The sequence below is a fragment of the Chelonoidis abingdonii genome, chromosome 23 (assembly GCF_003597395.2).
Source record: "Chelonoidis abingdonii isolate Lonesome George chromosome 23, CheloAbing_2.0, whole genome shotgun sequence".
NCBI classification, from domain to species: domain Eukaryota; kingdom Metazoa; phylum Chordata; order Testudines; family Testudinidae; genus Chelonoidis; species Chelonoidis abingdonii.
This window is the reverse complement of record NC_133791.1, coordinates 17306207-17330393: the sequence shown is the minus strand read 5'-3', so window position 1 is coordinate 17330393 and position 24187 is coordinate 17306207. Positions and strand designations below refer to the sequence as shown.

Here is a 24187-nt window from a genome sequence, read left to right as displayed (position 1 = left end):
AGATTTCTTACAGAGAAACAAAACTAAAAATAAGAACCTGTTACTTGGAGAAAAAGGATTCTGGAAAACAGCACCAGTGACACTGCCACTAAACTGCTAGATGACTTTGGGCAGATCACCTATCTGTGCATCAGCTTCCCCATCTCTAAAATGCAATAGTGATGCCTACCTTCACAAAGCACTTGACATCTGCAGATGAGAGTACTACTAGGTAAGGAAGTATTTCTGCCACTGAGTTAATAAAGAACAGATTCAGGGCATTCTTGCCTTCTTCCTCTTATGGAATTATTCAATATGATTCTTGTTTTATTTTGAACTTAAGTTTCCCAACAGTCCATTCAGCTACACAGAAAAAAAAAAGCAGGACTTCCTGGATAATGGAGGACTTGCTACCAGACATCATTGATCAGCAAGTCTAGCACTTTGAGTGTCCACTATTTACATTATAATGTAGGCTTCAGTTTATGTAAGCTATAAATATTAATTTGTGCAGCATTAATACTCGAGATCAAGAGTGCATCTATAATGAAGTCATATGATGGCACCACATCAAAAATATATAGTCAAGTCTTCAATCACCCCCAACATGTAGACAGAGTGGAGCCCAGTTTTACTCTAACAACTTATGATCACATCAGTAGGACTGCTCTGAAGCATCCTTTAATGTCACCAGATGTATATTCTCCTATTTCATTTTCTGAAAGAAGTGTTGTTATTCCAAAGCAGCATGAACATTTCAAAACATTTACAAACTAGCTCCAAAACCTCACCAAAAAGAAAATCCAAACCATTTAAAATAAGAGATCAATGAACAAATTCATAAAAAACAGGGAGTCTGGTAGCACCTGAAAGACTAAGATTTATTTGGGCATAAGCTTTTGTGGCTAAAAAATCCACTTCTTCAGATGCATGGAGTGAAAATTACAGATGCAGGCATTTATTATATATTCAAATAATAATATATAATGCCTGCATCTGTAATTTTCACTCCATGCATCCGAAGTGAGGTTTTTTACCCACGAAAGCTTATGCCCAAATTAATCTGTTAGTCTTTAAGGTGCCACCGGACTCCTTGCTGTTTTTGCGGATACAGACTAACATGGCAACCTCCTGATACTGAATAAATTCATGTAATAAAATTCAAGACGGGCTAGTGCTGATTAAATTTATCTGATGGGCGCCAAAAGCTGTGTCATTGCAACCGGCAACACATTTTAGAACTACTTTTCTCATTTCATAGGATTTCATTTTTTCCTCCCCTCCCTTCCCAGATACGTTTAAAATGGAACTTGCTTGTTTTAGGAATCTGCTGAAGTGACCATTCACTGCAGTGTAACAAAAACAGTGGGGAAAGTAGATGAAAGCAAAAAAAATTACTGTTTTGATCTTAGACTTGTCTTGAAATCTGATAAGAACCACCATAGACTGTTACATTGCTTATATATAAATATTAAAGCATTCTTGTCACAGTTACCCAGTATCCCTAGCCAATCTCTCTGGCGAGCACCCCCTTCCAGGTCTTCGGCCTCGAGCCTTTACCTCGCTAGGGTGGCATCCTGCAATTCTTCCGCTCAGACTGGGTCCTGGGCTACAGCACCCAATTACCAACTCTGCTGCCTTAGTAGGCCCAGCTGGGTTTGGTACATACAGCAGACTTCCCTTGAGCTTCTCCGCACCTCCCCATACACTCACTTCCCCTGGGCAGCAGGCAGAGGGAGCAGGATCTGGGCAGCAGCTGCACAGAGGAAGTGCCTCCAAGCCACACATCAGCTGCTGACTGTCCACTCACTGGCCCCTCCTGCTTCCTTCACGCTGCTGCCGCCTGGAGTGCACTCCCCATGCAATGGGAACTGGAAGCAGGAGATGAGTAGCTGTAGCAATGCAGAGGAAATGGCCAGAGCCAGCAAGCAGACAGTCAGCAGTCTTGTAGCAATCACAACTCATCCACAGGGAGAGAGGTGCCAGCTGGAGCTGCAGGACTCGGAGGGGATAGGGCTGAGAGAGCAAAAGCAATGAAACCGAGAGGAGTGAAGCTGGGGAGAGGGAGAGGATGAGGAGCAAGGTGGGTACCCAGAAAGGATGCAATGGAATAGGTAGGTCACCTTAGCACAAAGTTTGGGAACCACTACGGTACAGCTTCTTCAAAACTAGGTTTTTATCTATCGACAGGAATGCAGCAGTCAGAGAGGGCGTTAAGACAAAAGGCCTACACATCTTACCTAAAGCTTAGCATCTCCCTCAAAGCAAAGGCAGGCCCAACATATCCCCGGGCAAATCTACACTACAAAATTAAGTCAACTTAAGTTATGCTGAGATTCAATTAATGCGGTGATGGCTGTATCATGTTTTCATGTCCACTCTATGCTCCTTCTGTGGGTAGTGCACGTCCTCACCAGGAGCACTTCCATCATTTAACTGGCAGCGTGGGGCATTGTGGGGCTCTGGGCTGTCAGCCCTGGGGGGGCTCAATCTACACGGACACTGTGGAGTTACCAGGTTGGTGTCGTGGGCAACTTACATCAGTGGGAGCAAAACTGTACCACAGACGCTTACAGAGTTACACTGACGTAAGCTCCCTTACCTCAACCTAACTCTATAGGATAGGCCAGGCTTTAGGCCTGGTCTACATTTAAAATTTAGGTCAGTGTAGCTATATCACTCAGGGGTGTAAAACAAATCCACGCCGCAGAGTCACCCATAGCTATGCCAACTTACTCCCTAGCACAGACATAGCTAGATCCACGGAAGAACATTTCCGTCAACCTAGCCGCCCTCGCTCAAGGAGGTGGTGTTCCTACAGCACTGGGTCACCAACCGGTCAACTGTGATCGACTAGTCGAGCCTAGAGGATCTCCCAGTCTACCACAATCTCCGGCGGCACAGTGTGGCTGCGGCTAAGGCAGTCTCCCTGATTACCCTGGCCTGCTGCCCTGGGAGTCTCCCTCCGCACGCTGCTTCTGCCTGCAAGCATTGCCCCCCGCAGCTCCCACTGGGCAGGAGAGTTGCGGAGACACTGCTTGCAGAGAGGGGCAGCACACAGAGCCAAGTGTCCCTCCCCACCCAGGGGCTGCAGGGGCTCATTGGCCCCTTCTGGGAGTGGTGTGGGGCCGGGGTAGGCACCACCACCGACCAGGAGCCGCCAGAGGCGAGTGCTGCCTGGAAGGAGGTCGCACCCCAAGCCCCACCCTGAACCCCCTCCCAAAACCAGCACCCAGCCCTGAGCTCTGTGCTGGAGCTAGCACCCCAAACCTCCTGCACCCCAAGCCTCAGCCCACATCCCAGAGCCAACACTCTGCTCCACCTTGAGTCCCCTCCCAGAGCCAGTACCACATATCCCCCCTGCCCTCTCACCTTCCTTCCCAGAGCCCACATCCTGCACCGCCTCCCACACCCCAACATTCTGCCCCAGTCCGGAGCCCCCTCCTGCACCCAAACTCCCTGCCCCAGGCTCAGTCCAGAGCCTCTTCCCACACTGCGAACACCTTGGCCACAGCCCAGAGCCCGCAGCCCATCCCGAACCCCAAACCCCTGCCCCAGCCCGGTGAATGTGAGTGAGGGTGGGGGAGAGCAAGCGACAGGGGCGGGGGATGGCATGAGCAGGGCAGGCCTTTGGGGAAGGGAAGGGGCAGGGTAGATTCTGGTTTGCCCTTAGATTCAAAAAGTCATCTTGGGCATAAAAAGGTGAGAGACCACTGTCCTACGGTGAAGGAAAAAATGTCCAGCACTTCAGACTGCATCTACACCATGGGGTTATGCCACCCTAGCTGTGCCGCTGCCATCCCAGTAGCATAGACATTGCCTCAGTCAGCATTTAATGAGACACTCAAGTAGTTTACAATTGTCGACCTACCTTAAAAAAACACTTATCCAACGGGAGGGGTTCTTCAGAGTCTAAATCCTGAGGGTTGATATTGTTTTGTTTTTTCCCCTTAAAGAAATCACCTAACAGAAGAGAAAATTCTCAGCTGACGTTTTTTGTTGGATTTGCAGATTGTTTTGTGCCCTAACAGCTAATGCTATCTGCCCACAGCCACACTGCCAAGGATGCTGGTGGAAACAAGAACCATGGGAGTAATTTCAGTTCCATTAAGAGGCAAGAGTGGAAAAGGAACATTTGCCAAATGGGAAAAAATGCAATGGGTAGGTAAATGAAAATGGCTGGCTTCTCTGTACTTAGCCACGTCCTTCCAAAGATCACAGAGGAGAGCAGGAATGCTCAAGCTGTGGTGCAGGGACAATGCAGATGATGACGACCAGTTACTGGACAGGTCACATATGAACAGCTTCTGCCCTGCACTACAAGCACTATTTTTTTCTTTGAACAAACCCCCTGGAAGATCATAATCTCATACTGTGTAGCAAACAAAATGCTGTAGCACTGAACTGAAGGGAAAATGCCTAGGAATAAAACAAAGTGAGATAATCAAGCCTCGCCTATTCTATCCCTGTGCCACTATCACCACCAATAACCCCAAAACCACAGGAGATACTCAAGCTTCACTTGTCTGTCTGAGTGCTAAAACTGGCAAATCCTATTTCCTCAGTTAAAAATTTGGTAGAAAAGCTATTTACAAAAACAGATCGTACAGACTGTCAGGTCCACTGGAGTCAGGTGAAGAGCACTGGATATACATAATAGAGGGAGTGGGAGAAGGATAGCTCCGTGGTTTCAGCACTGGCCTTCTAAACCCAGGGTTGTGAGTTCAATCCTTGAGGGGGCCACTTAGGGATGTGGGGCAAAATCAGTACTTGGTCCTGCTAGAGAAGGGAGAGGGTTGAACTCAATGACTTTTCAGGGTCCCTTCCAGTTCTATGAGATAGGTATATCTCCATATATATAACTCAAGGAATAAGTTAACAATTCTAAGACACTAAGTGACAGGTGGAAGAATAGCAGGGAGAGAAGAGATGTTTAAGAGTGTCAGGGATCCTGGAGTAGATGGAGAGGTAGGGAAGAGATCCTGTAACGTGTGTGTAAGAGTTTTAAAATCAATCCTTGAATTGCTGGCCCTCGATAATAAAGGAAAACCACTTCCCTTGGGGAGAGTCTAGAATTCTTTTGCCAACTTCAGTTAGTTTGAAAGCGAAGAATAGCACTACAACTGTGATTGAAGTAAATGTCAGCAAAATGTTAAGAAACACCTGACATCACTTGTGCTGGAACAGGATCCTTTTCCCGATCTTAGTCCAGCAGCAGTGTAGGAAAATGGAAGAGGTATTTGGGCACTACACTACTGTACCTAGCAAATCTGACATTTTTGTGTAATGCTAAAGCACTGGAACATTGACACTAAAAAATGTGCATGGGGTAATGAGCTTTGGGGAACAGAATGACGTGCAACATCCCTCGTCTGCAGGGACATAAAATGGCTGCATCGGATTGAGTCAGACTGGGGCATGGGAAGACATTTTCTGTAAGCTTTTTCTCATCGCCACCAGCTCTGAGAGTCCTTGGGAGTGAGTTTGAAGTTGAACTTCCCCCCCCAAACTGCTTTTCAAAAGGATACCCGAAGAAGGCAATCTACCACCTTGAGAATGAAATAAATGTTTGTGTAGATTCCTGCTGTTTAGCAATTGTTTTCCATAAGTAGTTCTTTCCTGTTGAACATTTTAAAACAAGTACAGTAGGACTATACATAAAGGACACCAGATACAAGCCTGTAAAAACCTATTTCGATTATACAGTGTCTTGTACTGTGTGTTGTTATAAGTCAAAATCATAGGACTGGAAGGGACGTCAAGAGGTTATCTAGTCCCGCAGGACTAAGTATTATCGATTCTTGACCACTCCTGACAGGTGTTTGTCTGACCATCATTGGAGATTTTTAAAAGCAGGAGATTCCATAACCTCCCAAGGCAATTTATTCCAGTACTTAACCACTCTGACAGGAAGTTTTTCCTAACGTCCAATCTAAACCACCCTTGCTGCAATTAAGCCCATTGCTTCTTGTCCTATCCTCAGAGGTTAAGGACAATTTCTCTTGTGCTTTTTGTAAAAAGCTTTTATGTACTTGAAAACTTATGTCCCCACTCAGTCTTCTCTTCTCCAGACTAAACAAACCCAATTTTTTCCAATCTTCTATCAAAGGTCATGTTTTCTAGACCTTTAATCAGTCTGGAGAAGAGCAGCAAAAATTTCTCCAGTTTGTTCACATCTTTCCTGAAATGTAGCATCCAGAACTGGACACAATACTCCAGCTGAGGCCTAATCAGCGCAGAGCAGAGTGGAAGAATCGCTTCTCGTGTCTAGCTTGCAACACTCCTGAATGATGATTTTTTTTTTGTAGAAGTGTTACACTGTTGACTCATATTTAGCTTGTGATCCACCATGACCCTTTCTGCAGTGCTCCTTCCTAGGCAGTCATTGCCCATTTAGTATGTGTGCAACTGATTGCTCCCTCCTAAGTGGAGTACTTTACATTTGTCCTTATTGAATTTCATCCTATTTACTTCAGAGCATTTCTCCAGTTTATCCAGATCATTTTGAATTTTAATCCTATCCTCCAAAGCCCTTGCATCCCCTCCATGCTTGGTATCATCCACACACCTTATAAATGTACTCTCTATGCCATTATCTAAATCAGCGGTTCTCATACTGTGGGTTGGGAGCCCAAATGGGTCTAGACCCCATTTTAATGGAGTTGCCAGGGCTGGCATTAGATTTGCTGGGGCCTGGGTCCAAAGCCTAAACCCAAGCCAGCCACCTGGGGACAAAGCTGAAGCCCAAGTCTCACTGCCCTGGGCTGATGCTGAAGACCAAGGGCTTCACCCTGGGCAACGAGGCTCAGGTTACAGGCCCCCGCCCCAAAGCTGAAGTCAGTGGGCTATGGCTTTGCCCCCTGCCCAGGGCAGCAGGGGTCAGATGGGCTCAGGCTTTAGTTCCTCCTCCTGGAATTGTGTAGTAATTTTTGTTGTCAGAAGGGGGTCTTGGTGCAATGAAGTTTGAGAACCGCTGATCTAAATCACTGAAGATATTGAGCATAACCCAACCGTACATTTTAAAATTTATTCCATCACCAAATTCTGGTGACAAACTGAAAAGTCAGATACCAGAATTTTTAAAACAAAAGTTGGTAAAAATATTACTGCAAAAATTCAGGCAAAAAGGTAAAACACAAAAGCTTTTACATCCACAGCTGACATTCAGTCCCAGGCTCTCTCCACATATTTTTGCACGTACAGCATGCTGCATAAAATTTAGACCTTTAATACCTAGGCACACTATAAAATATCCCTCTCAAATAAATTTGATGGATTTTTCTGTTTTGTTACATAGCCTTATTACTACTTGAAGTTGCATGCACGCCAATTTTACTCTTTAAATCTATTTAAAATCAAGTGGAGAAAACTCTCCTAGCAGAGCTGTCATAATAGACAACAGTCCTAAAGAGGTTGTTCTGTGGCATATAATTAGGTATTGCTAAAGTTCACAATGCATATGTTAGCCCAACAAGCTTTGGATCAATCACACTCTGCATTAAATACATTTGCCCACAGGTCAAATAGTTACAAAGCTGGGTCAGTAATCTGTGTGCTGGGCAGGATTCCCACTGGGTGGCCCACCTAACTACAGGACTAAAATCCTGAACTGAGATAAAGAGTGTATTCCACACTTCCAGTGATCAAATCTGATTAAACCACTCAAAGATATTCTATCCAGACTGAGCCAAATATAAAAGAAGCTTGGAATTGGCACAAACTGTGTAATCTGAATTAAAAAAAGGACCTTCAACTAATTTAGATACAAATTTGATTCTATTTTGAAATGGTTCTAATCTAAGGGACTAATTCTCTGGAGTCTTTTGTGGGGACATGCTGCAGATTAACTCCATATGGGAACACTTATTCTGGAATAAGTGCCTTGCTCCTGTTTAACTTTCAAAGTGGTTTAAGTTTATCAGGAACAACTCCATGAGCAGGCAAGACTTAAGTATCTGGATTTTTTTTTTTTTTAAATGCATTGCTCTTGATGTGACTGAGAAGACACTGTTATTCTAGTGGAAAGTACACAGGAAATGTTTTTGCTCCCATGCTCCCTCTGCTGGCTCTGAATCAGCTGTTAACTAAAACTACTTTGAGAGCTGTGCTTTCCTATAGCAAAAAAAGTTGGTTGATTTCAGCTCCATCAGAAATAAAAGGGGAAGTGCATGCTTGTCAAATGACAAAGGAGGAAAAAACATAAGTTAGCAAAGAGATGGCTTTCAGGCTTCAGAATGTATTGGAAGATTTAAGAAGATTTTTTCCAATCCTAATATAAGTTGAGGACAGAGTACGATGTTTTTATTTTGATGGCGGTACAGAACAAATTGTGGAACGTCGGCAAGAATGTGGGTGTGTCTTTCCAAAAGTGCCAAATCGTTACCAAGAACCCAGTTCACATCTGATAAAGGCTACAAGACATGTCACAGTTCGAGATTTTAAATAAATGGAGCTCAACTCCTTTCTTAGGATATTGGATTGCAGAGCATGTCAAGTTGTACTAGTAAATTAAAATTAAATCCACGGTTTAGAGGTAAACTCTCAAGGTTACTATGCAGGATTGTTCCTCTCGAGGTGTCTGAAATAATTTTTTAACCTACAAAGACCACTAAACCTAATCAACTTGCGTGGAGGTTTTAGGTGCATAAAATCAAGCCCACAGTTATGTCGTTAGGGAGACACATGCTACACTTCTAGAACCAATGATGCTTTGTGAGTAGTACTAATAAGAGTAATAAAACAGAGGCTACGTTTGCAGATTTCTATTAGACTAATTGGTTCAGTGTTGTCTTAGAACACAATATCCCTGTATCTGACCAATTAATACACTTTTTGCAGGGATAATTACACTGAAAATTTGTGTCTGTTGAAGAAAAACAGGAACTGTGGAGCTGATTTAAAGCAACCCAGGTATGTTCAAGGCTGCTTTTTCCAGCTACATTGCAGCAGACAGTCACTTGTAGCAGATTAATAAAGGATTTTTTCCCTGTACCACCACCACCTGATCAATATGAACCATTGTTTCCAATCCAAACTAGGAAACAGGTACTCACAGACTGACACCCAGGTTTCACACTCTTCTGTCCTCCCCCTGTAGCCAGTACGTTACTCTTCAGTGTCCCTCCCCGCCACCTCCAACCCCCGGATGCACAAAGCCAAATTGTGCATCAAGGAGAGCATAGTCTAACTGACAACGAACATCAGCAAGGGATGGGAGACAAAGGTAAAACTTCTCAACAATAAGCAAAGATGTTCATTTTCAAGGTTTACTTTTTGGAATTCAGCTTTAACAGTCAGGTGGCCTGACGCATTTGGGGACTGATCGTTTCTTCAAGGCGCTATTTGAGAGATCTCCTGCAGGAGTAACACAATACATGAGCCATACTGTTAATTAAGGATCTTCCTTAATTTTTTTAATGTGTGGAAATACTATCTGATCCTCAAATGGTCATCTGAAGACTGTTTGTATTTAAGCTAGTCAACCACCAAATACACAGCACAGGTAAAATGGCAACTGGCCACATGGGAATTATTTATGTTGATAAATGGTTTTGGATTTAGTCCTAATTTTGAAAACTATATTTGGTGTATAAATCAGGTGTTGTTTTTTTTAAAAAGAACTGACGCAGACCTGGAAAATGGAAGGCAAACACAATTTCTCCTTTTTTAAACTGCCAAAAGAACATTTATGAGCAGGTAATAATGAACCTGTGTAGTCCAAATGGACAGGTGGTAAATGTGAACAACTACATATTTGGATATATCAAAGTGAAAACCCAGACTAACAACAAGCATCAGATGGCATTAACCAAACAGAACAGATCAAGCACATGGTACAGATGAAAGGGAACCAAGAAAACAACAGTCACAGGAATTACCAATAAAGGGGTCAAGTTAACCAAGCACTGAAATAATCACGAAGCATGTAATGGAGCCGGACAAAAAGATTATAGAAGGTAAGATCTGAAAGCCACATGCTAGGACAAAATGAGAACAGAAGCAAAGGAGAAGAGTTATCTGAGAAAATATACAACTGGTATATTACGTCCGGTCACAGCAGTAATACAAGAATTTCCAAGTTGAAAAAGACTAGTTATTTGCATGACAGCATTAATTCAACAGCAGGACATCCATGTTTAAATTAATGACAATGAAAGAAAGGGATTAATGCTGCAAAACACCAAGTGAAAAGCGTGCAAGCCTACTGCATTGTCACACAAGGTCAGGGAGATAACCATGTGTCAATTACACTTGTTCAGACAGTAAAGCAGCAGCTCATCCTGAGTGACAATTCCATACAGTTCACAGCATTCGTGGACTGGAAAGATCCTGCTAGATTGCACCTGCTTTCATGAAATTTCAACAGGCCACAAGAAAACAAAAACACAAAAGGAAAACACTGACCATCTGGGTACTGCACCCCTAATACCAAAAACAGCTTTTAGAGTTGGGAATATTAAGTCAGGAAGTAGATACAGAAAAACTTACAGAGATACTTTTTAAAAAAACAACTGTTTCCTTTTATATATTGGAAATTTGCCCCCAGTTCCAGCCATCCAGGCCTGTGCCTCAAAACCTTAATTTCAGAAGGATAAATATGGGCCTAATGTTGAGTTCCAGTAACAGCTGAGAGAGCCTCAGTTCCACAGAGTAACCTTAGTAACACTGTCATTCAATAAAAATGAAATGAGAGAAAAATAAAGATACTGTCATCTGACTTTGTATATTAAACAGAGCATGGAGGTGGATATAGCTTTGTCTAGAAGGATGATGGAGGTTTGAAGGAAGAAAAGTAATTAATTATTAATATTTATATACTTTTTTAATGCTCAAAGTCAAGCAATTAACTGCAGCTTCAAGGAAGTGTTCTGGTACGAGTGAGATGTCAAAAAAGTTCAGATTTCTGACAAGTACCCACCAGATTCATGCCTAGCCTCTGAGAACCAGTTCAAATCCTCAATAAAAGTAGTTTTCAGCACAAACTGCAGGTCGAAGTTAGTGCTCTGCCAGTAACCCTATACGCTGCTTCACTCCACACCCAAATCTTTAGTTTCTAGTTCTACTAGCCTCTGAATAAGAATGCATACACTTAACGAAGGGTGTTTGTAGAGATGCAAGTTCTGTATTTACAACAAAGCAAAATTATACTGCATCCAAATCTTAAGAACCATGATGCTCCATTACCCAGCTTGCAATGTTGATTAAGAAATTCACATAACGAGGAGCCTTGAGACATTTAATTTGAAGGTAGGAAGAGTACCTGGAATGCCATGTCACTTACCATCAAAAAGCGACAGTTACTGCAAAAGCAAAGAAAAGGCTCAGCATTCAGGATTTAATCAATCTCTAAAGCTGTACGAATGCACTGCTTTGAAGAGTTGGCTATTGCAATGATCTTTCTGCTTAGCAGCTATGGCATAAAAAAAATCTAGGTAATGCTAGTTTGTCACGGACAATACCATTTTGGCACCTGCACCCGACAGTCTCCTCTGTATCCGATTCATATCCACTCAGATGAATGGTTTATTCTATACTATATACCGTTAAGAACTGTGACCACTAACCAAGCTTGCCCTAAAAAGATGCTTTATGACATCCACTTGGTTAATCATAACCACAGAGCCCACGAATCACATTCGATGAACTAGGTCACTAGTTCTTAACCATGAGTATCCGTACTCCTGGGAGTATGCAGAGGTCTTGCAGGGGTATATCAACTCATTTAGCTATCTGCCTAGTTTTATAAGTCTACATAAAAAGCACTAGAGAAGTCAGTACAAACTAAAATTTCATACGACTTGCTTACGTTGGTCAAAGTAAGTACAATGATTATATTCCAATGGATTTATAATTATATGGTAAAAATGAGAAAATAAGCAATTTTTCAATAATAGTGTGCTGTGACATATTTATGTCCGATTTTGTAAGCAAGTGGCTTGTAAGTGAGGTGAAGCTTGGGAGTATGCAAGGCAATCAGACTCCTGAAAGAGGACCAGTAAGTCTGGAAAGGTTGAGAGCCACAATCAACTTTCACGCTACAAAGGAAAGGACGACAAAATCAATTAGGACAATGTTAAGCACCTATTAACATTCCATTTCATATTGACCAGGATCAAGGAGGAAGGAAACATCTTTGGTTTTTTCTACACAAGGCTTTTTTTTTTTTTAAAAGCACTACTACTTTTAGCTGACAAAACTAATGCAACAAGCCACTAGCATGTATAATTTTCAGTTTCTAATTCAAAAAAAAAAATGTACATGACACCAAAAGTATGTTATTAAAAAACCACACTTCAAAGACAGCATTTCATACGTATAAACCTGCTGTTCAATTACAAAAAAGTTAACCTAAGTTCGTTCATAAATAATATTTTTATAATAAATTCCAACAGCATTCAGACAGTAGGTGTTCCACTGCCTAACTCTGTACATTTCACTGTGGTAATTAACTCCATTTTACAGATAAGGAACCTAAGGTAGCAGAGTCTCACAGCAAATTGCTGACAGAGTTGGAATTATAATTTCAGAGATTTCTGGCTCCCTAACCTATGCTTATAAACTACGACACTGCGTCTCTAGATATTAAAAAGAATACTCCACTATTCGTGAGAGCTCGTTTGATATTTCTGACAGTTAACTGAGAACAGTTAGGACTAAACTAAAAACACAAAACACAATAAGCAAAATCTGAAAGGTTGGTGGATACCAATATCAGAAAGGTAAGTACAGAACTCTGCAGAGAACTCAAATGTTTGCCTTTCCGTTGAGCAAAGGAGTTTAACATGCAAATTCAAATGTGTCAGCATTTGTCACTGGCATTCTCATTCATAATATGACCAGGGAGCACAGGAAGCAAGAAATACTTTGATCACTAATCTGTAAATAAAAAATGACACGTATTTAGTATACTGCAATTCAGAAGGGAAGATATTTTGCATCTCTTCATTGGGGTCTATATGCATAGGCAAGTACATTGTTGCAGGGACATTGGATGCATGTAATTATGACTGCACCATGTGTCCCTACAACAGTCAAACTACAATTTAACAAGTCAGTCCAATATTTGTAAGGCAACAGTTTTACTTACATATCAAAATCCTGCCAAGCTACCATTAACTCTGTAGCTGGCAGTCTGGAATCCCTTATGCTCACCATCAATAAGCTCTGCACTAGCGATAGAAGCTGGAAGAGCTAAGACTGCTAAAAATGATATTTCTTACATGACTAGCAATGGCATTGCTACGCATGCATGCAGGAGGAAAAGCAGCTCTGTAAACAGGATTCAGAAGGAACACTGATCTCATGTGGAGTGTTGATATATTTTAAGCAAGTCAGAAGTGATTCATTTGGATTCCTAAGGACATAATGCAGATGGGGAAGAGAAGGATAAGTACCACCCCCATTAGCTCACTAGCCAGCCAAACATCATACAAAGATGAAGAGTACAACAAATTGGCCCTAAGGGTGGCGAGCTATAGGGGATACAATAGCTTTCCGCATTATGAAGTGGTAATTTTTTCTGGATTCCCCTGTGATCAGGCACATGCATGGACAGATCTGACATTAAGGTTTATATCAGAGGGAGGAGGACAGGACAATGAGAAAAATACAACCAGCCCAATGACTAAGACAGGTCAAGAGATGACTGGCCCGTTAATAGAAAAACAATGCAAATCTACAAAAATGTGAAATTAAAGTTAAGTAAAAAAAATCCAGCTTTGGTATAATACACCTTTACCCCAGTATAACGCGGCCTGATATAACAACTTCAGATATAACGCGGTAACTCCTGGGATGAAACATGATATCTAATAGCACACAACAGCACATGGTCTAAAAAGTTTGTAGTCCAAGAGTCAAAGATGCTCTCTGAAACAGGCATCGGTGACAGGAGACAGCCCGCACACCTGCTACACAGTTTATAGGTCTCGGAGTTACGCTTTCTAGTACTCCAGGGACAGGCTAGTGCTTGGCCCAGAATCATCACACTCACGTAGGCTCCTACAGTTTTAAATTCCTAATAGTTTGTTACTACAATCATCGAGCTACCCCAGAGTGAAGCAGATTGGAGGGGTCTAAGAGTGGGGAAGGGGTATAGTACAAATTCAGCAAGACAGAAAAGTTAACTTCCCACTTATCCCTTGAACTGCTACCTTTAATCTAAATAATTTTAGCTCATATACTTTACTCCATAGACTGGACCATGTAAAAAGGGTAAAAAAACCACTGCCACTTGTCTGTAAATGTATTTACTCTAATGTGACAGACACCTTCCTTTTCTTAAAAAAAGAAATTTAACTGACAACGCAACCAAGAGACATTTAAAGACTAGTGATTTTCCATCCACTTGTGTCTAAAAAAAGAAAATCTTACCACCATAATGCACACAAGCAAAAGCCTCATTAGAATTTGAGTCAGATCACACATAACATCAGTCAGAGGAGTAAACTAACGGCCTTCTGAAAAATATAGCTTATTTCTGAGGAATTAAGCCTTTCAAAGAAGGTTCATCTTCCAAATACAACTAGCCCCTTTCTTTGTGACTGGGAGTTCACAGAGAAAAGAATTGAAAATTTCAGTACAAGAGTATTCACAAAAATTAAAACAAATGAAACACCTATATTATCATAGTTCCCCTTGCACACTTGAAGTATGTAAGAATTTGTTATGATTTAAACAAGAGCAGTTTGGGGACTTTGGACACATTATAAAACACCTCTTTCATGGTGCCTAGTACCAATTCCAGTGTGATAAAAGTTTAGCAATGGACAGTACCAGTCCCCCAGCAAACAAAATATTATTGTTTAAGCACTTACAAATTTGGCATCTGAATCCAGTACAGGTTTTTCTGATCAGTACACAGAAAGATGGATTTGCTGCTTTTTCATGTTCAGACATATTTAATAAATAGTCTATACCTTTCATAGATAAACTTTATGCTTATACTGTGGCTTTTATTCTGAAGGATCCCAAACCTCTTTGAATACTAGTAGGTGAGTGAACATATGTAATGAAATGCATCCACCTCTAAGACAATATATCCCGTCTGTGCCAACAAAATTAATATTTTTTCAATCCCCAGAGGGCAATTAGGCAGAATGTACACCTACCAAATTTAAATTTTGCCAAGACATCCTTACCACTGAGAAAAATGACTGTCTTTCACAGCAAGACCTTGCTTTTAAATCTCTTCCAGTACACAATCAGCATAGTACCACCACACATCATGCTATGGTGCTGGTTCAGTACTGACTCACTAAGTAACACCTTCCTCTCTGAGTCCAACACCATTTCCTGCAGATCTCTGGGCTGTCTTTAGAAGCCCTCCGCAAAATAATGACCAGATTAACACTACTGATCTCATTAGATCTGACAAGATCACGGCCAGAGGGGGTACAGTTACAGATAGAGAACAACAATGCTCACGTAACAAGCAAGCAAAAATTAACTCAGGTAACACTACGAACCCACCTAAACCAACGAATGCCCAGTCCACTATGGAACTCCGGAACTTCACAGGACAAAATAAACCAGACAAACATTTTAAAATGCATCCAAGTCATGTGAAACAATATAGACTGTTGGAGTATAAATCATACTTCAATTCACATTAGGTGGGAGGTAAATTCCAATTTTTATTTGTTTGTATTTACAGGCATTTGGGTGGTGTCCATTTCCCTGCTAGAGGAGCACACATATATCAATGGTTTCTAGCAAACTAGGGAAGAGGACATACCTCTTCTAATGGAAATGAACAGAAGCTCTAGGACATTCATGGCACTTCAGATTGTAAACTCCTACAGGCAGCGACAATATTTTCTGCATCTAGCACAATACCAAGCCCAGTATTGCCACTTTAACAACAACATAGATGTCTCACTGGGCTATAAGTATGTATTTTGGAAAGGAAATTTTAATTCCGCTATTTGAGACAATATGCCAAACTTTGTTTTCTTAAGCCCATGTCCAATATCAGAAAGATGTCTTTTAAAAGCCAGTGGGACTATGAAATTCATCAGTGTTTATTAATGTCAAATTTGTTAGAGACATGAATCAATATCTTCTGACAAATTTCTCTAATAATCAAATACAGGGGGAAAAACATCACACTGCCACAAAAGGTGTGTTTATATAGATTGGTAACCTTGTTAAGCAACCCTACATCACAAGCTGCGGAAGCAGCATAGATTGGCAATTACCTCAGCTGACTAAAGTACAATTTAAGTGTATTGAAGTTTTGAACACATTTAAAAAAAATTCATATTGTGGGAATGAACTGATAATAAGCCTCCTCTCTCCACACGAAACGTGTACCTTGTCCCTTGCCAACTACAGTTCGTGTCACTCTTTCCATTAAACATATGGAAAGAAACTCTAAAACTAAATACAGAGCCAGACTGTTTGAATATTCTAATGGAAGGACTGCCAAATGCACCTCACCAGCAAAAAAACAGGAACAAATGCCCCATTTCAAACAAAAATAGTGGAAGTAGTATCCTCTAATACCAATTACCTAAAATGCTCCAAGTAAAATTTAATCCAGGCTCCTTACTACCAATGAATGATCTGAGATATTGTATTTTAACCACAGCTACAATGTGAGTCCACTTTGCGCATGAGCCTCATTCTTTAAAAACGTTTTTACAAACTTTCTTGAATTTTAGAATGGAAAAATCCATTATTGAAATTGACAAATTTGAGTGCTCACAAGAGAATTTATTTATCGAGAGACAATAAAGACAGATGATAGAAAGCTGTTTTACTACTGTACTTGCAGTCGTTAGAGCGTATGAGAGAGAAATGGCACACACAGCACTGAAAACTATCACTAACTATTGTATGCAATAATGTAATCTCTTATTAAGAAAGAGATCCCTACCCTTCCCCAAGTAAGGTCCAGGGACAAAACCCTAGTAAGAATCCCAGCATCCTTCCCTTCCCAGAAGCTGGGTTAGGATATCACTTCTCATCAAAGTACTGCCCCAAACCATGATGGTGAGCCTCCCCTAATATTTCAAGTCAGCATCTAGTTAACAGGTTTAGTCTTCTGATTAGCACATCAGATAAGTTTTTCATGCCCTGATTATAATCATTGTATTGTGATGTTGCATCAGTGTGTCATGACAATGCAATGTCATCATATAGATGTGACTTCATAATGCACACAATACTGGGGGATCATATACTGATTCTTTCTAGCTTTGCTGCCATTAGATGGCAAGGCGGCTCGTAAAAGCTGAACATTGCTACTCTTCAGTTTAGAATTTAGGTTAGTAATGGTATCTCAAGTGCAATCAACCCCTCCTTTAGAAGAGACCATGCCCAGATCAAATCTGTTTTTCTCTGCCCAAATAAAGTCTCTTTTGCAAGGTTCCACCATTTATTGGCCTACAGTGTAAACAGTTCTCACTATAACTGAAACCATTTTAATGCAAATGATATGCTCATCAATCGGTATTAACCAAGCCTCACAAGAGAAGTCCCACAATTGGGTTAGTTTATAAGCAGAAAAGAGTTTCAACAAACGGATACCATATACTACAGACACACATTTCAATAGTCAGGCTTCCTATGCTTTTTGTTTTTTTCCCCAACACCTCCAACAGCAGAGATCAGAACACAAAATCAGGAATGCAAGGTGCCAAGGTTCCACTCTCAGCCTCGGAGGCCATGAAAAAAAAAAAGACACCTACTCTCAGAGATGGAATATGTTAGGATTCCAAACTTAAATTCCACTGTGCAAAATACATCAGGCAGAGAGGCTTGGTTCCATCTTGCTTACAACAATACAATGTAACCCTCGTAAGTAAGAACTATGCATTTTGAGACAATTCCACTGAAGTAACACTATTCAGTTCATCATCATAACAAAAAACCCTTCTTCACTAATATCACCAGTGAACCAGGCTAAAAGAAGAAAGACAGAGAAGGTGGATAATGTAAAGTAATACCCATGCTACCATCTCTTGCTGTTTATGTTACAGGTTTCAGAGGGGTTGCCGGGTTAGTCTGTATCAGCAAAAACAATGAGGAGTCCTTGTGGCACCTTAGAGACAAGGAATTTATTTAGGCATAAGCTTTTGTGGGCTAAAACCCACCTCATCAGATTCATGGAGTGCAAAATACAGTAGGCAGGCATAAATACACAGTACATGAAAAGATGGGAGTTGCCTTACCGAGTTGGGGGAAGGGGGGGGGGTCAGTTCACCACTAGCATTAACACAATGTAAGCTTCCTAAATTCAATGTATATATTATCACAGAGACCCAAGGCACAAAATGCAGAGCCCAATTTAGATTCTGAATTCACACCAAGTTCTCCAGGGATCTGAAATATTTTCTTTGGACTCATCTTTATTTTTATACATATAAAATGCCATTTCTATTGGCGGCTTCATTATAACACCAGCCTTGTTATGAAGAAGATTACAGGTGAACACAAGTTTTCTCAATCCTGATTGTCTGGATCTGTGTTACCTGAAACATATGCTCAGTGCTGCATTGCTGAAGTTTGTGTTTTTTAAATGAAAACCCAATTTTATGACAACTTTGGCTGTCCCAAGACATTAGTACAATCAGGGTTTAATGCCTTTTACAAAAACAGAATGTAATGGAAGAAATCCCTTTTCTCAGAATGTGCTCTCACTAACGATATCCTAAACAATTAATATACTGAGAAGAGGAACAAGCTTTCTCCTTATTCCTAAAACGGTGAAGTTGCGACATCCTCTCAGAAGTTAGTATTTAGCGAGTAATAAAAAAAAAAAAAGGCAAATGGAAATCTTAGCACAATTGTTCCTCACACAAGCCCTGTGCCATGATGGTGCAGAACCATCCTCCCATTCAGCATAGCAATCAGAATAGAAACTTAAAGAATCATGCCACATATGTAGACTACTCTTGACTGACTAGGTTTTGGCAGGAGCTGTGTGTAATCTGGAGTGTAACTCCCTTATCAGCATTGCATCAAAAGACAGTAAAAATAACCAGCTTTAGTTAGGACACAGAGAACTCAAGCGCTTCTCTAACAAACGGGAGGAGCAGTGTCTCCAGCTCCTGTCCCCGGATTTGCTGTTAAATCCCCCCTTTCAGACCTCCCTCCCTAAAAGCAGGCACCTTCACAGCAGGGCAGAACAGGCCTTTCCTGAGCACACCCCAGAGCTGGCTGCTCTTTGGGAAACACCAGTGAACACTGCAGGTGCTTCCACAATCACCTCCTCTCTCTGAGCCCTGCTGAGAGGCTGCAGATCCGCCCCCCCGCCCCCCAGACCTGGGGGCAGCACGAGGCACATAAACCCTCCGACCCCTCCTCACCCCCCAGGCGCGGAGAGGACACGCCTGCTCCCGGCTTCCATCCCCCTAAATCAGAGCCTGGTTTGGGGGGCGGGAGCTTCGGGGTTCTCCCCACCCCAAGTGCCTCCCCGTGGCCCCGCGGCAGCTTCGCAGCCCCTTACATGGGGGGCCCCCGCTCCAGACAGACTATCCCCTCCCCCCACACAGTCAGGGGGGTCACCTCATAGGGACCCCACCCGCAGCGGCCCTCGGGCCGCGCCAGTCGCCCCCGCCCCCCCCGCGGGACTCACCTCCCCGCCGCCTCGCTCCCTGCCGGGCCCGGGTAAAGGCAGGAGCCGGGGCCCTTCCCCTCGCTCCGCGGCCGCGCTGCCAAACCCCCCTCAGAGCAGCGGGCACCGGGAGCCCGAGCCGCCCTCGGCCGCCGCCATCTTCACTCGGCTCGGCAGCATCGCAGCCGCCACGGCTCCAGTCCAACCGGGAGGGGGAGCGCAGCGCGCAGGCGCGCGCCGGCCAGCTCACGTGACGTGTGAGCGGCTGAAATCGGGTTCAGAAGGTCACGTGAAGGGACGGGAAAGGCGCCATACTGAGAAGGTCAGCAAAGGGAACCAGTCTGGGGCCATATTGGGAAGGTCACACAGCTGGTAAACAGCCCTGTAGGAAGGGTTAACCCAACCTGGCGCCATGTTGGGAAGGGCAGTGGCAGGGAGAAAACGAGTAGCCATAAAGGGCTCTCCCAGCAGGGACACAAATGAGACAGGACAGGCGCCATGGTTGGAAGGTCAATGAAGAAGGGCAGGCTGAGCGCCATACTTAGAAGGGCAGTTTTCGCACAGGAGAGAGCGTGGCTGTTATGTTGAGAAAGGCAAATGATGGTAGAGCGTGAGGGCAAGGAAGGGCGCCATATTGGAAGGGTCACTTAAGAGTGCTAATGCGGCCACCATATTGGGAAGGGCGTGACAGGGGTGGGCGCCATGTTGAAAAGGGCAGTTATGGAGGGAGTGCCAATGCTGGGCGTCATGTTGGGAAGGTCATTTGCAGACTGGCGAACGTGCCATTGCAAGTCCTGTCTCACAGCCTTTTGCACCCTTCCCTGCGTGCATCGGTTAGCTGGGCCGTATCCTGCATAGAGACGCTGTCCCCAAGAACCATGCAGGCCCGTTCCCCCCAGATCACCCCTCTCCCACCCTCCCAGGGGCAGAGCAGGTAAACGAGGGTTTTCCACAAAGGAAAGGTGTGAGGTTAGCTGCAGCCGCCTGTACCCACAAATGCCCCAGGGACCATTGCTAACAAGGAGTCTGCTTCAGGCAGAGACCACACCTGGGAAACTGCCCAAACGGACAGAGATTGGACAGGATCCTGAGCAAGTGAAAATAGGTGAGACTGGAAACATTTGAGCCACCTAAGTTATAGCAGTCACTGCCAGATCTGCTATGACATGGGAGGGAGAGTGTAAAGATTGTTCTTGAAATGTCAAAGGTGGATCTTCATACATTTTTTCCCTTAATGCCAGTATATTTCCCCTAAGGATATATACAACATTTCTATACCTTAACCCTTAGGTTTTATTAATAGCAACTTTTGTGGTATGTAGTACCTGTAATGGGTAATGTTATGTAGTGTCATAGAATATTAGGGTTGGAAGGGACCTCAGGAGATCATTTAGTCCAACCCTGTGCTCAAAGCAGGACCAATCCCCAAATCTGTGAATAGCCCCCTCAAAGATTGAGCTCACAATCCTGGGGTTAGCAAGCCAATGCTCAAACCACTGAGCTATCTGTCCCCACCCATGTACACCCTGGTGTCCTTAACCTATTGTTCACAAAGTTTTTGATGTGTGAATTTCTTTTTCTTTAAAATTGGAATTATTATACAGAATTATCAAGGGCCAAAACCCAGCAGCCAGGCAAAGTGTCATGGATTCACAGTGTCTGGTCTATGCCCCAGTCTGTAATCAGTACCTTGCGAATGACCCCTTTAGTGTGCCAGATCTCAAGGACACACATGTTTCTACAGGGGCAGGCCCATGGACACCAAGACTGGGACTTCAGGCCCCAACAATCCCTGTTTCTCCCTCTGGCTCCCTGCAGTGAATCCAGCTGCCTGCAGGAGGCTTGTACTGGGCCCCTTCAGGGCACAATGCTCTCAATGAGTACTGGCAGTGGCAGCCTTTCCAAAACAAGGTAAGAATGTATTAGTGACTTGGCTGCAGAAGCTGAAAATCCTTAGGTTATCACAGAGAAGCAAAGGTTCAATATAGTCCATCCTGGCCACGCCAGTGCAATGAAGCCAGCTTCATCTGGCTCTGTGGCCTTAGTCCCAGGTGTGAACCGCCGGGTGCCTCTAAAAGGCAGCCCTTACTCCAGCTGCCTGACACTTTTGCTGGTCTGTTCTCCAGCTGAGGTCACATGTCCCGCCTCATGGGTTTCTTGTGTCAATTGTTCAGTCATGGGGGCAGTGTCTCATTATCTCTGGATCCTCTATTGATCTGTGTTGTTCTCAACCAGCTCTGTAATGACCCAGTCATTCCACCCAGACAGCTAGGGGACACACACACACCTCATGCCCCCCGCACTATTTCAGCACTGGTATTCATCCTTTCACATCCACTGGGTAGCAATGCAAAGCACAGTGGGAAACTGAGGCATGCAGAGGATTCATAAAAATATTACAGAAAATGTAACCACTCCTCCACACCCAGGCCAAGTATCACAGCTGGGCAGCAACGAGATCCTAGTGGGGAAAGAATTGTGCTCCCAAGCCCGTGACATGACAGTGATGCCCTTCCACTGAGACTGTTCCGGCCATTAGTGTGGCAGAAGGACTGAACAACGTGTACAGCAGCAGATCACCTGATTCTGTCCTTGGTCCACCTACACAGCCCTTATGGACAGTTGCTCAGGGAAACCCTGTGGCCCTGGGCTCTGCAACACTGAGACACAGAAGTGGCAGAATGGGACGGGGGGTGGCGGGATGGCTAGCGCCTTGCAATGGAAATACAGTGGGGCTGATCTGTGTTACTACCCCAGGTGTTGTTCCCTGTCAACTGTGTGCACGTGGTGGGGGAGGAGCAGTGGTAAAAGTGGGACCCGGGGGCGCTGGATCATCCATCACGGCACACAGGATCAGGCTGGAGCGCAGGTAGGAATCCTCTCCCTCTGCCAAGTCTCATTAGTTCCACTCGCTCCCCATGCCTCCTCCTCCGCCTCTGTGTGACACCCCAACCTCCCCTCAGCCCCAGCCTCCCTCTACTCCCCATGCAAAGCACCACCATTCTGCCCCCTCATTCAAAGCAAGTTTCCACTCACTGCCTCTACTGAGGCACATGCCTGCAGAGGTGTGGGCCAGGACTTGCCTGCGGGTATAAAAACACTTTATCCCCCAATATTTATGTGCATAGACTTCAGCACATAAAATATTATGGGGATGAGTCTTAGAGTAAAATATTTCAAAGCATCTCATAGACTTTAAAGTCAGAAGGGACCATTATGATCATCTAGTCTGACCTCCTGCACAATGCAGGCCACTGAATCTCACCCACCCACTCCTGTAACAAACCCCTAACCTATGGCTGAGTTATTGAAGTCCTCAAATTGTGGTTTGAAGACCTTAAGCTGCAAAGAATCCTCCAGCAAGTGACCTGGGAGCCTAAGTGACTTGGGAGCCTGGGTCCCATTTTCCCAGTGCCTAAGTCACTTAGGTGCCTTTGAACATTTTACCCTCAGTCACTAGAATGGACATAGGCATTGCATAGGGATGCTCCCCTCCTCCACCCCTCCTAAGGGACTGGAAGGATGCAAAGGCAAAAAGAAGGGCTGGGGCCCGGGGGCTCCTCCAAGATAGCACTGGTGGAAGTCACTGAGGCCCTAAATCTCAGCCTGTCTGCAGGTGAACAGAGAAGCTTCCACAGCCATTCTCACCTGGTTTATTGCCCAGGACACACACATCTGTTCCGGATTCTTTTTTTAAAACGTGCCTTGGGACGTTTCAGTTCCTTCTGGAAAGACACAGAAGCAGCCTAATGTTGCACGTGGAGATCAGCACCTCTACGAATGTTACACCCCTTCCCCCCTCCACCCCCGAACTGCATGCAATGCATTGCCCATGCTTTCTGTCCTAGCGGCAACTGAGTCAGGCTGACCCTTTATATACAAATATCCGTGTGGATAGCTGGAAGGTATTCACAGCCTTTCTCAGTCCTGCTGTGGCTTGCAAAAGGCTTTGCTCCAACGCGTGGCCACTCTATATTTCCATTAGATTCTGCCCAAAAGATGCAGAAGCTTTGCACTGCAAGACCTTTTTCTCCCACAGGCTGGATGTTTTGTTGGCATAGCCTTCCAGAGTTGAAGACGACTGTACTGGCCACATCTGAGAGCACGCAGAGAGAGTGGGACTGCAGATTTAGCTGTGTGGGGTGGGGGCTGCTGAAAGGGGGTGTCGGACAAGTGTAGAACCGAACCGTGTTCAGGAGGCTTTGAGGTGGAGTTTGTAGGGTGCCAGTCGCCATCTGCTGGTACATTGCAGTAATTACATTGTCACCTTTCATCGGGGTTTGGGGAGAGCTGAGGGGATGTTCCCAGAATGATGGAGGTGAAAAGGAACTTTTTGTAGATGGCCAAGCTGAGGTTTTGTTCCAGTAAGGATGTTTGCTTTGTAATGCTGCTGGGGCACTATTGTGTTGTACGTTTAAGTGTTGGGGGCCCTAGAGTCCTCGCATAGGAGTCTTTTTATGATGTAAATCTAAATAAATAACATGAAAATAAAGCTAATGAGTCGCTCTGCAGTTACGGTGCACAGTAACACATAAGGCTAGGAAAAGTGCCTAGCATTTACTTTGGGGATCTCCTGTGAAAGGTAGCTGGCCAAGTTCATCCCTAGTGTAACATTACTGATTTAAGGGGAGTTGCACTGGAGCAGTG

General features: G+C 43.7%; 1 protein-coding gene and 1 long non-coding RNA gene across 2 annotated transcripts in view; one reads left to right on the top strand and one right to left on the bottom strand.

Moving 5' to 3' along the window:
* Positions 1–19797, bottom strand: part of FBXO42 (F-box protein 42) — a 96119-nt gene extending 76322 nt beyond the window's left edge. Inside the window, exon 1 of the mRNA XM_032787582.2 lies at positions 19562–19797. The gene's annotated coding sequence lies outside the window, so the exon portion shown is untranslated. The remainder of the gene's footprint in view (positions 1–19561) is intronic.
* A 529-nt stretch (positions 19798–20326) lies between these two features.
* On the top strand, positions 20327–23856 carry LOC116828981 (uncharacterized). The gene is made up of 4 exons (XR_004374641.2): positions 20327–20645; positions 21285–21451; positions 22298–22409; positions 23580–23856. It is a non-coding gene; the product is annotated as an uncharacterized LOC116828981 (long non-coding RNA).
* Positions 23857–24187: the final 331 nt, after the last annotated feature.